The sequence below is a fragment of the Apteryx rowi genome, unplaced genomic scaffold (genome assembly GCF_003343035.1).
Source record: "Apteryx rowi isolate R43461 unplaced genomic scaffold, aptRow1 scaffold_98, whole genome shotgun sequence".
Lineage (NCBI taxonomy): Eukaryota > Metazoa > Chordata > Aves > Apterygiformes > Apterygidae > Apteryx > Apteryx rowi.
Genome location: NW_020451293.1, coordinates 2,363,195 through 2,377,148, shown reverse-complemented (window position 1 = coordinate 2,377,148; position 13,954 = coordinate 2,363,195). Strand labels below are relative to the sequence as shown.

The window sequence follows — 13,954 nt, the reverse complement described above, 5'->3', positions numbered from 1 at the left end:
AGGGGCACGTGGAGAAGGAGGAGGTAGGAAAGGTGGAAGACAGAGGAAGAGTCATTGTCTGAGGAATAAGGGATTGTGTGGTTTCATCTAGCAGCCAGAAATGAGAGTACATACCTAGGCTGACATAATATGTGGGTGCCAGATKACTAGAAGGTAGCCAAAAGCGCACGAAGATGGCTCACAGTTGCTGAGAGAATCCCAGAACTCCCTACAGYAGAAGAATAAAATGCATACAATTTTGTGTGTCACAGGAGTAAAACTTGTCCTGCCTTTTTATTGCTTCCTCAGGAGGGTGTCTGAGAATGGCTTAAGCCTTCCTGTAATGGTAGGAGTTCAGTACTTAATGCTCTTACTTTGCCCCTCTCTGTTATTTTCCAGGCATAAAATTTTTACTTCCCRAAATGGGTGGTAGAAGAAAGGGAGCACTTTTTTTAGGGTGTAACTCCAAGCCCAGCATCCAGTCAAAGCTGAGGGAGGATCCTCTGCAAGCCAATGACAGCAGAAATGTTCTTGCTGACCAGCAGGGAGTGGGAATAGTTATATGTTAATACCTGCCCCCAGCTTGGCTCAGAGCAGCTGTTGTGCAGCTGGAGTGGGGGAATTTGCATCTAGAGGGGATAACTGCGTGGTGGTTATGGAGATCAGCAGGTGCAAACTCTCAGAGTGGAGCAATTTATGTGCTGGGTGGCTTTCAAGTCACTGAATGGTGTTTCTGTAGGTGACGGCCCCAACACACCTGGATGCAAAGGATTTCAGAACTGGATTGGAAGCTGGCGGTAGCTGCATGACCGTGACCTCTTTAAAGATAACATGAACAAAATGGAAGACTTTCCCAACTAGTAACATATAATTTACCCAAGTTAAAGGACATTCTGAGCTAAACTGAGGAGTGCTTTATAGAAAAAAAAAGTGTTAAAGTTAGACATTCTTTAAGAACAGTGTATTATATGGCAAAGAACTGTGATCCCACCCTTGGGAAGGAGGCTAGCTCATAAACGCTGATCGTTGCTCAGTGGTGAAGACAGCGTTAGGAGCAAAAAAAATAAAGGTGATGTGCAAGGGGAGGGAGAATGGGTAGCAGTTAATACAAATTAGAAATGAAGTGCAGAAAGCTGGAAATAACAAGGAAATGTAAAATTATCCTTGGTTGCTATCTTCAAGGATGATGAGGAGTTTCAACATTCTGTTTGAAACAAAAAAGCATTGTATAGGGCCTCTTTCAAATGAAAATGGTATAATTGTTAAYGATGATGAAAATAAGTAGAAGCTTTTAATAAGTATTTCTGGTCTGTCTTTGAATCATAGCAGAATAATATACTTGAATCATAGGAGGATAATGAAATAATTTCTAAATTATTAGACCACAGGGGAAAAAAGTATTATAAAACACTGACTAGAAATAAGCATTTTAGAAAGTGCATATTCAGATAGCTTGTAGCCAGGAGCCCCAGTGGAGCTGCTAAGAGGATAGGTGGTCTGTGGATGGCAATTTTTAATGCAGGGGAAATCTAGGACACTGGATTTTTGGCTGGGGTTCCAATATGCCAAAAGGGGAAGTGGATCATTCAAACAAAACCATAATGGGGAGAGTTTAGAGTGAAAGACTTCCGCCCCCAGTTCCTTCTTTCTCTGTGGGCTTAGTGACTAACCCTGGGGTAGATGATGCCCTTGTGTACCTATGTGATTTAAGGCCTCTTGTAACTCTTACAGGACAGAAGGACCTTCCTGCTTCTTTAGGAACAGCTGGTTCAAGTCCCTGAATTTAAAAAAAAAAAAAAAAGGTCAAAGAAGGTCACTGCCAAGGTGCTGCTGGTTTGGGAGGGAAGTGAGCTGGCCAAGATTCAAAGCCATCATCCCCCAGAGCAAAACCAGCTTTGGATTAACCGTCAGTCGGAGGCGGTAGCTTACTGGTCATTCTTAGATCTTTCTGTCCTCCAGTGAGTTGAACTCCTGGTTACTTATGAATTAATTTCCTTTGCGAGCGTCCTGAATGYTGATGCTGACGAGGGCAGCCTCTTTCGACAGGCCGGGAAGGGAGCGTGGAGTCCGTGTAGCATCTACCCTCTCCATGAAATGAAAGGTGTGCTCACTGCCRTGCTTGCTGTGGCACTGTCCAGCTGCAGGACTTGGATGTGCTGTAGACTGCACACMTATGAGCTAAGTGACTTTTCCCACCTTTGTACCCCCTACAAGAGAGGAAGGTTTATAAACTGAGCTATAGGAAAGTCTTTCTACATGCTGATGACGTATCCATTGGGGCACTCACAGGGCTCTTATTGCTGAGGKCTCAAGGCCTGGATGAGATGCAAGAGCCCAAACTGCTCCTACGTAACAAATTGGAGCATAGAAGTGTGAGCTGGTGCCTAAGGAAGCTCTTCAAAGATACTGTGAAGACATGACTGATTGAGTGCCTCTTACAAGCCAATGCTTTTGAGCCGCTAGCTGCAAAAGCATATAGCAATAAGGAAAAGTCTGTTTAAAGGAAACCGCATGCCTTTGGGCAGAAAAAGCAGGCAAGGCCAAGGGTGAGGCATTAGACTAGTTAGTGTGCTGATTCTACCTTGAATTGTATAATAAAGATACTTTTATATAATATAGGCCTGTGCAGTTCCCTGCGTTCCCACCAACTTYGTCTCACAGCTTCTCCCTTGCCCTCCATTACAGCACTACTGTCCTCAGCCTGAATGGGTTCACCACAACAGCAGAGCTGGCAATCCCGCTTCTCTCTAATATTGCCTTGATAGAAGGATAACTTGGCTTTTCTCGAAATACTGGGGCCCAGAGCATGGTTCATTGAATTGCATTTGACGTGCATTTTTCAAATGTACTTACATTTCCAGTGAGCGTTGTGCAATTTGAGAGTAAATGCTTTCTTTGGATTTTCCTTCTAGCAAATGCTAGTATTTGTGACTATCAGAGAGGTTTTTGTGCTGTTAGGTTAACCTGGAGGTTAGGTCAGTCAGTTTTTGTACTCTAGGACTTTGTGCAGTTTGTACCTGATATTATTAGATGCTGTGCACGAGTAAGACTCTCAGCCTAATCTTTTATTCCTGCTGTCAAGCTGATCTCTTTAATGATGATGTGAAAGCAGTATTAATTATTAGGCTAATGGAAGAAATGGAATTAGGAATGGAATCAGAAATGGAATCATTAATATTAATGGCAGTTTAATTACTACCATAATGTTCTGGAGAACTTCATTGAAAAAGATCTGCACCGCACAAGAAACGCGTTTCCTGATGTAGTTTTACATAATTCCTAATAACTGGAGCAAAGAGTGAAAGATTTTTAGACTCCACTTTAGATTCCATCCTTGCTTTTCCACTGCACAGTGAGGGCAGGGAGGGAGCTGACTGGGCCCTTCATGCTCAGCCATCTTGGCRCAGGGTAAGTTAAAGTCACAGTGGCTGCTTTAAATTTATGCTACTGCTGTCCGGTTCCCATATCCCATTCCTTGCCTTTATTTCTTACCTTCCTCACCTTCTCCCTCCCATAACAGCAGAGGATGGGAATGCAGTTTATGGATCCAGTGCAGGAGAACTCGTCATCTTCTTGCCTTGTCTGTCCTGCTCCCGCAGAGATCCCACATTACGCAGGGAGAATTTGCCAGGATGAGTCACTAGCTTCTATGTGCGGGAAGTAAACTCAGACCTAAGACTTTTTGGGCAAAAGCTGTTTAGACGACGTTTCTAGGTGCATACTCTGTGCCTGCCAGGCCATCCTGTCTGTTCACTATACAGTGTAAATATAAGAGATGGGGAGGTACACCCGAAGTCTTCAAGGGTATTGCCAAAGCTAGAAAATACAGCACCAAAGGGTATTAAGAAGACCTTCCTCTGACTTAGYGCTACATCGATGGTCTGTGTGTGTCCTAAGCAGCACTGGGAGGCTTGTGGTGCTGATCCTGTAGAAATACATAACTRCAAAGCTCCCTTTCATTCACTGTCCCCTGCAAGCTTTGACAATTTCTAAAGTATTTCAACACTTCTTAAGCGTCTGAGTATATTTCAGCTTACAGAATGATGTTTTCTTTGTGTTATTCTTGCTGCAGTTCTTGGACTAGAATGAGGAGGGGGGATTTTCTTAATAGCAATATGAAAACTGGTGACAGAGAAAATGTTTTTAAATTAATTCTTCTATTCAGTCCCCCCCCCAACAAAAAATAGATTAAGAAGAAAAGGCCAGAAAATAGTGTTCTATTTTATCTTGTAAGATTTATTACTAGGGACTTTGAACAAGAGCAGTGCCACATGCCTTGGATTCCTCCCTTCTTTCCTCCATTTGTTATTAAGGGCTGCAGCACTGTGATCCTTGCCTATTTTATGTATGTTGCAGTTTGTACACTGAATTTATCTTTTAGTCACTCCTTTCCATATCTGTTGCTGTTCAGCCAAGTCACTGACAGTAACAGACTGCTGTTTTTGCAGAGGTACCCCAGACCTGTCATCTTCATCTGTTCAGGACTGAGGGCCAAGGACRTTCTTATTAAACCGTGAATTACAGACCTTAAGAGTTGTCTCTACTCAGTAAGTCCTTGGATGTGAGCTGCGCATTCTGAAGTGTTTCATGCAATCCCTGGCCTCGGTCACTGTGAAGCCACATTTAATTTAAACAACGGTACATTCAGCTGACCAGAGAGTGTGTTTGCAGTTTAAACTCATGGTGGTTTCCTTCTGCCTCCATGGAGCTGATTACTACATATTCCTTTCTTTTAATTTGAGCCCTTTGCAGTTCCAGGAAAAGGTCYTTGATTAAGTACTGAGAAACCAGTCTATTTGCAGGTCTAATTTTGCTGCTTCAGTTACGTTACTGTATGCTAAATATAGGAAGGCACCAGGCAAATCCCAGTTCCTGGGCTGAACAGGGTGTTCAAGAGCACTGTTCAAATTTAAATTATGTAGCTTTGGCCTATGTTTAATTAGAGCTAATGAATCAATTTCTTACATGGTGTAAATCAGCACATCTACATTGATTTATAGGCAAGCAGCTGGATCATCACAGTCCCTTTTACACGGCTAAAAAAAAACCAAAAAAAAAAACCAAAAAAAACCCCTAGTGCCCAACTGTTCACTTCATGTTTTCTAATGAAGGTAGCAAAGAGAAATGATGTGTCATGCTGGTGAAGTTTAGAAATCTGTGGGGGACAGCAGAGTGCTTCAATCTCTTAGCTGATGTTTGAACCTTGAAATCAGCAAGTGGAAAAAACGTTATACAACTTGAAAACCAGTCTCGTAGTTTGCTGCTGGTTCTGCTTTGCTTTCTGTTATTCCCTCTGATTTTTTTAGCCTTGAAATCCATGAAAGATGACAAGAAAGTCATCTTGTCTTCTAAACATGCATGTGCGGCCTTGGCGTTGCAGGAACTTTGCAGCATCCGGTGTAACCATGCAGGTTAACGCTCTCTTTTTTTTTTTTTTCAGCAGCCAAAAAAACCCCAAAGCCCACAGCATTTTAAGCACGTGGAACGCTTGTAATAGGTGAGAGACTGATTGCACTGGAAACAGAAGTCTTATCTGCTGAGCAGCTACTGGATATCGCAGGGAACAGCTTCCCTTGCAACGCCCGCATGGCAGCACGCCATGGCCCTGTCCTGGGGTGACCAGTTGTTAGTCGGAGATGCCTTGTGACCCGTTCATTCACGGGCCTAGGGGCCAAACTGTACAACAAGGGCGCCGGCTTGCTGGGTGCTAAATTGAGGCCTACCGACTCKGTTTGTATAGACTTTTATTTTTCAGCAGAGCCAGACTCGAACCTCTGTAAAAGATGGTGGGAATTCTCATCCATCCGAGCTGCTGGCTGCAAACTTCACAACAGGATTTCTGCCTCCAGTTGCAACTCACTGCTGCAGCCTTGTATTCCAAGTCCAGCTTATGGGGAAACATAAAACAGAGATGAACTCCTCTTTTCCTTTTCTGTGTGCCYGAAGCCTATCCTCACGTTCTTTGCAGCTGGTTACTGCGCTAGTTCCCTGAATCTCATTCAGAGTGCTGCACCTACAAGCCAGATACTTGTCATCTCTTTAAAAGATGTTTGTTTCCACAGAAAAATAGCAATGAGGTTACTGTCTGCTCCCTTCACAGGCAGGCAGGCTGGGAGAAGTTCAAATATCCAATCATCTCTTGGAATTTGTATTGCATAAAGATAAAGTAGCCAAAAATAGTTTCCATGAACTGGATGGTTCTGCAGCTTTCTGTGTTTATCTACAGGAAAATGTTAAGAAGTACAGTAGGTCATGCACTAAACTGAGCAAAACCGTGGGGCATGTAGAAGCTCACCRAGACGAGCTTATTTATTTATTTGATTAACTTAACCTCTCTCTGTGTGAGCACTGCCTGCAGTTTCCTTGCATTGCTCTTGTGTTTATTTGATAAACAGAAAAAGCAACGCCGCTTCACCCTGAGGAATTACAGAGATGCTTGAGAGAGGCTTTTGGGGAGGGGAGGAGGGAGGGAGGAGAGTTTGCACAGCGCTGCCAGAGCCTTATTTTTTCCTGCCTTCCAAGAACAGGGCTGTGTTCCATCCCCTGCCGCCCCCTCAGCTGGTGCTGGGAAGAGCAGCTGAGTTTAGCTCACTGTTCCTGGAAGTCACCAAGACACCGAGCGTTGAGAAACCAGCATGCTCTGGAGCAGGATCTGCCTGAATGGAAAAGATGAGCTGATCTTCATCCCTCGCATTCTCTAGCCTGGATTAACCCTCACTGCACCAAAAGGGACTGGGTTGCTCTTTGCTGTGATCTTTTTAAAAGGGACAAAGGCTTTATTCATCCGAGTCAGGTGGTTGGGAGCCAATCTGAAAGGCAGTATCACATCATGGGCAAAATGTATCCCTTATGTAACTCAGCTTCAACAGCTCTATGCYGGGGTCACCTTTTATTTTTTAAATCTTGCCTGGCAAAACTGAAGCACAAGCAGCTGTTCAGCCAGCCAGACTGCTCTGGTGGCCAGCCCTTCCCCAGGCTCTGTGCTTCGGTAAGGAAAGTGCCTTCTGGAGCAGAAGAGCTGGAGCAAGGGACCAGGCCAGTAAGAACTTCTCAACCTCCCCCAAATTCCCAGCTTCCCCAAAATCATCCCAGTTCAGTTATACTTTGAGAGGGTAATTACAGCGTGGTGCTATGTGGTGATGCACAGAACATTCGATAATGCTACTCCCTGCTTTTAGAGCCATATGAAGACTATGTATGACAGAGAGCAAATTCCAGTCAGTTAAAGAGAATTGCTTATATGGGGGTCTGCATCTGTGCTATGGATAATGAGGAGGACTTTGTAGTTTGTGAATCTTGCCATTTGGATTCTGTTTCTTGCTGCGTGATTAGGGGCCAAGTGCTGCTTTCCGGTGTCTCAGTTTTCCCAGTCTGTAATATAGGACGTAGTGGTACTCTGCTTCACTTAGGGACTGTGAGGGTTTATTAATGCCTTTGGGGTCCCCAGGCACAGAGATATGTGGAAATAGCAACTATTACTGGGCCACTGGAAGCATACTGGCTTGTTTGCTTCTTTCTTTGAGCTGCCCAAAGCTGTAATTCCACAGCTGTGACTGTCACAGCCACCCCCTCCCTGGTCCCAAATTTCTCCGAGTCTGGGGGCTATGATGAATCTGATGAGATGCAGAAAACAGCTTAAGTTACCAGAATATAATAGCTGTGGGTATTTTTAATACTATTTCCATGGCTGCAATTAAGCAAAACAAGAGTTTTCTCTTTCCATGTTTCTGACTTTCCTTATTCAGAAGACAGTCCCTTTCCTTTCCCTTTGTGCCTAAAATTGGTTTAAACATCACACTTGATGCAGCTTGTTAGCTTGATTTGCGTCAGCCTGGAGGCTTTACTTTGTCTGTCCGGCTCTGAGGAGGGTTGGCACCTGGTTCCAGCTCCTCAGTGCTTTCATGCAGGAAAATAAATAAACCCAAAGGGAAGGACAGCACAGGCATCTGGCAAAGCGGGCACACACAGAAGAAAGCACCGAATGGGGTAACCCGGGATGTCAAATCCACTGTTTCCAAGTTGGCATTGGTAGTTGTGTGTAATGAGATGACTGCAGATTTCTGTGCCTGCGTGGAGCTCATGGAAGTGACCGATTCTCTTGGCACTGGGATTTATAAGTTTGTGYTTTGCCCCATCCTATTGCTTGAAGGAATCTCCTGCTGTTCAAGTTTAAGGTTGAATATTCAGCAACCTGTAGAGCTGCCCATGCGAGGCAGAGAAGAGGCTGTGCTGTGGGAATCCTGTCCGAGAGTGTGGCCTCTTGGGAGGGGACAGTCCGGACAACCCGATCTTCCACCTCCCCTCGACCACCGCTGTGGAAACACTGTGGTTTGGTTGATTGCCTGGGTAAACAGGGGYGGGATGGTTTTTCCTCCTCAAGCCTGTATTCTGGGGAAGTGTAAATGCATGGTGCCAGAGGCTGCCTGCCATCTTTGGAGTGCGGCCATGCAAAGGTGCTGAAGGTGCTACCTCTGGTGGGTCTCTGAACACGCCACTCAGCCCATCTGTTGTGTGGGGGCTCATTTTGGTCTGGGCAAATTCTTGCTATGGAGTGGGAAGTCGCCAGAGCAGTGATGTTCATGCTACTGATGAGCCTGTAAAAGTTTCTTTGGTAAAACTGCTCAATTCTTGGAAGTGGCCTAGGCCAGACAAGCATCTTGAAAAACAGTAACCAGAAAAATCAACAGCCTTCCACCTGATGCTTTCCTTATTAGCACAGCTTTAAAGGAAAAAACCAGGGCCAGTGCAAAAGTGTGCAGGCATCCTGTGTGGTGAGGAGGTGTCAGCAGCTGAGTCAGGCTCGCAAAACATCATTTAAACAAAAACCCATGAGTACTGGCTCTGCTGGACACAGCTGCATGCTGTGCCCATAAGATGGAGGAATGGTTGCGGGGGGGAATCATAATTAACACCTGCTAAAAACATGACACCAGTGGTTTCTACCCCTGCACCGTGACCTCGCAGATAACCACCCACAGGAACAAGGTAGAGTTGTCCCATATTGCTGAGTAACAGACTGTGACCACATCTTGCTCCTCTGTAAAACAGAGAAGTGCAGCGTACAGTCTCACTGAGCCCACGATAACAATCACAAAATTTGGCAAAGCTTTCCAGCAAATTGGTATTCCAGCAGCTTTGCGTTTTCATGGGTGAGAAATAAGAATTTCCCTTGATTAGGGGATTTTAGGGTTTTGTAATACAAATGTTCCTCTTTAGTTAGGAGAAGTTCTGGGGGCAGTTGCCTGCTCCCCAGCATGCAGTTCCCATACAGAGCCCTTCTTCCCAGGCTCAGGAGCCCTGGGGTGTTAGGTCATACGAGCTGTGACATTTGTCCTAGAAATACCAGGCACAAAACTTAGAGTACTCGTTATTATTTCCATTACTGAAGCATTCAGCGTTTTGCGGTCTGGGATGCAATTAATGCATATACTGTCCAGCAGCCCACACCCAGAAAGCTCGCATTCAACATCAGTGAGGCAAGCAGGGGAAAAGGAACGTGAAACACAAGTAGTACACCGCGTGGTTTGTCCAAGGCCAGCCAGCAAGTCAGGGCAGCAATGAGATAGACTCCAGGTCTTCTGAGTCTCAGACAGCATCTTTGCTGACCCTCGGTTGAGTGTAAAAGTCTCCAAAACTGATGATTTGGTCATTTCTGGCTYTTGCCTCAAACAGAAATAGGATAACAAATCTGCAGTCAAAAGGCTGCATGTTTCCTGCTCAGTGGTATATTGTGCACACTTAGGACTCCATAACAGTGCTTGAAATACATCTTAGACATCCTGCTTCAAACGCACAGGCCCTCTGTGGCTGCAGCTAAATACTAATACAAAAGTTGCATGTACCTGAGTGTTTAAAACTGTAAAGCTCTCTTGGGAAGAATGTAATAGTCTCTTCTGAAAATGATACTTATTAAGAGTGAATTTCCTCTATAACCAGGCCTGGATTTCCCTAACTCATCCTATGAGCTTGATTGTTTAGTAGGGTTTGACACTGGTGCATTTGAAAAGAAAGAGAAGGTGCCTTTTATATCTAAATGACCAGCTTTGTAAGAGTAGCACCAGTGTGCTCCAAGTTTGCATTCACACCAGGCATGCCACCCATTGGGGCAGTGAGTCCTTCTTCTTAGTTCTTCCTTAGTTCATCTTAAATATCCAAAGTTTGTTGGCAAAAGAAATTTTGTAGGCATGGGTTTGTCTCTGGGAGAAGAGGGTGGGAGTTTGGAAGTTCAGTGAGCATCAAGCTCCTGGAGGTGCCTGGGAGCATTATTTGCGCTGTAGATGTTTCGAGAAGCCCTGCTCATGACCTGAGACCCTTTTGCTGTGCAAACGCACACARAGTGCTGAGAACCAGCTGGCTCCCTGATGGGAAATCTTGTGCTTGCTTGTACTGCTAGCGCTTGCATTCATGGTAAGGAAACAAGGGCAATTCTGTATGGCTGAGAAAGGGCAATATTGTGTCATGTTCCGTCATCCTGTTTTTGGGCTGCAGATGTTATTCAGGAATGGCCTTTACACAGCTGAATAGGGACCTAGAAACGCAAGCTCTGGCTCTGGCGTGTACCAAGCATACAAAAGGGATGGCTGCCTCTTTTCCTCAGCACAGCACTTCTCCTCTGTTGCTGCTTGGCTCTCTCAAGCCCACAGGCATTTTGTTTTCGCTGTACCTTCCTCATCACTCCCAAGCCACTCTCCCTCCTCTTCTGCCTCTTCTCTCTTTCCTCCTTGCTTCTCTGTCAGGCTTCTTATCTGGCCTACRTTTCTGGCTTCTTTCACTGTACCTCATTTCCCTGTCTCTCATTTCCCTCTCTCACCGAATGCCTTCTCACCGGTCCTGACCCCACAGACTGTCTCTTCCCCTTCTGTTGCCATCACGTTTGTCCTTCTCCTCCATCTCAAATTCTCTCTCTTAGATCCTGCCCTTTGCGTTATAGTCGTTTCCTTTGTGGCTTTCAAGCACTTATGTCCCTATGCTCTTGCTTCATGGAAGAAGAGCAAATAGACTAAACAAGAGGTTTCTGCCAGGTCTTTGCTGAGCTCTCAATAAATTCAGTGCTTCTGTAGCTACTCGTTCTTCTGACAGCCTAGGCAGGGAGCCCAGCATCCCTCCTCCCACGCAATGAGCTCACCGGGAGCTGTCACCGTTTATTCTAAGAAATCAGCTAATGTACAGTACTCAGCAGAGGCACCCCTCCCCTGGGAGGATCAGCAGAATTAGGATGTGCAGCAAGCTATCTCGGGGATTACACCATCTTATCACCTCCTCCAGGGCGCCGGAGCGTGAGGCGAGCACCCGGGGCTCTGAGTCACGCTTCCCCCTCTGACGGGGTGCAGGTTCCCTGACTCACTTCCTCTCAGGACTCGCGCTCCCCTCTGTCTCTGCGCCCCCAYCACGAGCAAAAGAAAAAGGGTGACAGAGCTGGAGGGGTAAAGGCAGCGGTGGTGCTTCGAGCAGGCTGCCCTCCTTGCCTCCCTTTGGGGGGAAAGCCAGAGCTTGCCCGGCGGCAGTACGCAAAGGACTGACTCGCTGCTCAGTGCCGGGACGGCGATAACAATGTTATTTGGCTCGCTGAGACTATTCGGACCTTTCAGCTATGTTTGTGTTTTTTAGGTAGGAAACRCCCCTTCGTGCCACTACAAATGAAAGTAATCAGGCTTTTGTGAGAGGAGGTCTGTTCCTCGAGCAAGCGTCCTGTGTTGTTTGAGCGCAGCGTGGAAGAGGGAGAAGGGCTGGGAGGCAGGAGAGGCCAGAGTTGGTGCGGCACCGGATCCCTGCCCTGGGAGCCAGGCTGCTTGCTGAAGGTTGGACAACAGCCATGGTCCTGAGAAGTGGTTTTGCCTTGCTTCAGGCTCTTTAAGAACCTGGTGCTGGCCTAAACCAGCCGCCCCAGTAGGAGGATGCTCTGGGAGTCATTACCTCTCCGGATATTTATTGTTTTTCTCGGAGCCTCTGGCTCTGGATTCATAATTCTTTCTCATAATGAGGTAAAAATCTGTGGTTTTCTTCCCTGTTCTAGCCTGACACCCTTACTACTGGTGTTTCAGTCTATCGATTCGCTGAGACCTGTCGCCCAAGTCCAGAACACTTGGGATAAGCCTTGTGCCGCTCGCTCCCCTGCTTTGACGGAGTGGGAGGGGAGTGCTAAGTTACCGGAATAGCCGTCTCTCCAATACCTGGAAATACTCTCTCTCTGCACYGCAGCCTGGTTTTAGGGAGGGCTATGTGACATGAGCTAAGTCCAAGTTACCAGTGTCTTTGTATTGGAGAAGGAACCTGTACGAGGCCTAAGAGGTTCTGTTTATCTCAGCAGTGACTTGACTAAATTGGCAGGGCATGGAGAAACGCCAGAGCCCTGTTTGGTACAGCGCTGCCACCGCAGCAGCTCTAGAGCAGACTGTAGGAGCCGGCAGGCTTCGTGGTGTCTGCCCCCGGCTACAACCCGCTTGCGCTGGTAATATAAACGCAGTTAGTTAGTTTGTGCCTCCCTGCTGTAAGAGAACTAGCAAAAAAACCCACGCCTTTCCATTCTGTTTAGAATGACTTCCTGAGAAACACTAGAAGGAGCTTAAAAGAGGATAAATGTGACACCCAGTTCCCCTGTTTATGTGTGTGCTTATAGTTCGGCTGAAAGACACGAGAGGGAAATATAACTGTATGACGGGCTCCGCTCAGCACTCCTTCCTCCTGCCCAGGAAGTATGCTCTTGAATGAAGGTTTACTCATGCTAGTTAGTTAACAACTTGTCCTAAGTAGCTGGGATATAGTGCAGTTCTTTGAGAAGGTCTGGTTTCTCTGCAGGTCAGTAGGATGACCAGGCTCTGTTTAGATGCATTCTGCCACTTGCATTCTGCCTCACAAATTGCGCTTACAAGGAATGAGACATCTTGGCCTGGGATGAGCGTATAGTCTCCTGACAGCAGAGGTGACAGGAAGGTCTGTATTTTGCTAGCAGAAGCATATGCGGTTCTTCTGGTTAGCTACTAAGAGCCTAGCAATGCTGCATCCCAGCAGTGATGGCCCCCTGCCTTAGCCGGGAGGTAATAGTCCTGTTTTTTCACCCAGTTACAGATTTACAGACTCAGCAACAGTACTCATCCAAAAATCATGAAGTACTAGTTTGAGCATCTAGCAAGAAGAAAAGCTACCAAAGGTTCCCCCGCTTTGAACATTCAGAAGGAGAAAAAGGAGAGCCTGCAGCATACCTCTGTTAGGAGAACAGCAGTAAGAGCCTTGCACTCCACTATGGAGGGGGGGAGAGAGCTTTGGGAGGCTCAGCAGCAGGGGGATAGCAGGGCCTCCATAGTGGCATACCCCAGCAAGAGTCAGGTACACTGCTGTCAAAAGGAGGGATGCCGGATGTGGTCACCTCTTAACTGAGCGCGTGAGAAAGCCGGCATCTCCGCTCGGAAATACGTAAGGGCTGGTTTCTGTGCCAGTTTTTAGGAGTATACATGACTGTGTTATTCCATTTCTTCTTGACATCTCTTCATTTATCTGCAATTTTGGCCTTTAAAGACAAAAGGTATAGATTATAATAGAGGAAGTTTTGAATTTATATTAGGAGTGGAATAATCTTACTGTGACTGCTCTTAAAGGGCCTCTTCAGCAGAGAACCCTGAACTAACACAGCTAGTTCTACTGCAGGCCCCTCTTCCCCCATGCTCCCCCAGCACGGTTTTATTTTGGGACTGGCCATCGGGTGGATTTGAAGGACAAGGAATGGCTTGTATGGCCCAAGTCGTCGGGACTAGCAGAGGACGGTCTTCTGTCAGCTTTGGAAAACAACCAATTTGTCTCTAGCTGTCTCAGGGTCAGAGAGGTGGAAGGATTTTGTAGTACCACCTAGGCTTACTCTTCCTCCCCCTCTCTGCTGTCCCTGAGTACTATCCTGGAACACCTGGAAGTTTATCCCTCAGGTAAAATGGTCTCTGTGAGCATTCTCTCCTAATATATCTGACAGTTACAGAGGTAATTTTAC

At 46.2% G+C, this 13,954-nt stretch overlaps 2 protein-coding genes across 3 annotated transcripts in view; both read left to right on the top strand.

Annotated features, from left to right (window-relative positions):
• Nucleotides 1-13,954, top strand: part of MAPKAPK3 (mitogen-activated protein kinase-activated protein kinase 3) — a 131,625-nt gene that overhangs the window by 24,622 nt on the left and 93,049 nt on the right. The window contains exon 4 of the mRNA XM_026055077.1: nt 5,423-5,476. The gene's annotated coding sequence lies outside the window, so the exon portion shown is untranslated. The remainder of the gene's footprint in view (nt 1-5,422; nt 5,477-13,954) is intronic.
• HEMK1 (HemK methyltransferase family member 1) overlaps nt 1-13,954 on the top strand; it is a 105,499-nt gene that overhangs the window by 56,593 nt on the left and 34,952 nt on the right. The window contains exon 12 of one of the 2 annotated variants that reach the window (XR_003251798.1): nt 5,420-6,169. The exons of the other annotated variant lie outside the window; for it this stretch is intronic. The gene's annotated coding sequence lies outside the window, so the exon portion shown is untranslated. Of the gene's footprint in view, nt 1-5,419; nt 6,170-13,954 lie in introns of those variants that run through there. 2 annotated transcript variants of the gene reach the window in all.